The sequence below is a fragment of the Mandrillus leucophaeus genome, unplaced genomic scaffold (genome assembly GCF_000951045.1).
Source record: "Mandrillus leucophaeus isolate KB7577 unplaced genomic scaffold, Mleu.le_1.0 Scaffold254, whole genome shotgun sequence".
Taxonomy (NCBI): Eukaryota; Metazoa; Chordata; class Mammalia; order Primates; family Cercopithecidae; genus Mandrillus; species Mandrillus leucophaeus.
The window spans coordinates 2,934,188-2,934,795 of NW_012102632.1; positions in this window are offsets into that span (position 1 = coordinate 2,934,188).

Below are 608 nucleotides of genomic sequence, written 5' to 3' on the forward strand. Positions count from 1 at the left end.
CTGTCTTAGTTATCAATTGCTGTATAATAAATTACCCCAAAACGTAGTGGCTTTATACAATAACATTTTATTTGCTCCTCACTTGCTGTGGGTCAAGGATCCAGGCAGGGTAGGACTGGGAAGTTCTGCTCTGCATGGTTTGGCTGTGGCTTAGCTGGTGGTTAGGCTGGACTGGAAGGTCTGAGAAAGCCCCATCCTTCAGCCTGGCACCCCGGTGCTCCTCCGCATGGCCTCTCTCCCTCTCTAGTGGGAAGGGAGTTACTTAGGATTCTTCATGGAATGATGGTTTGGGGGCAGTTGAACTTATTATACAGGGCCTGGCTTCCAGGAGGGAGCATTCCAAGTGCAAAGGCAGGCGTCTTACGGCCAGCCTTGGAAGTTACTTCCACATTACAACCATGCTGCCTTCATGGGTTGAAATAGGTCACAGGGCCAGCTCAGACTCAAGAAGAAGGGAAATAGACTCCAACTCTTGATGCGGGGGAGGCAAGGTCATATTGCATAAGACCTGGGGGATGGAGACATTGGCACAGCTACCTTGGTAAACACCATCTACCAGAGGACTAACTGGAATATTCTGATCTCTTAGACAAGAGATAAAGAGGCCT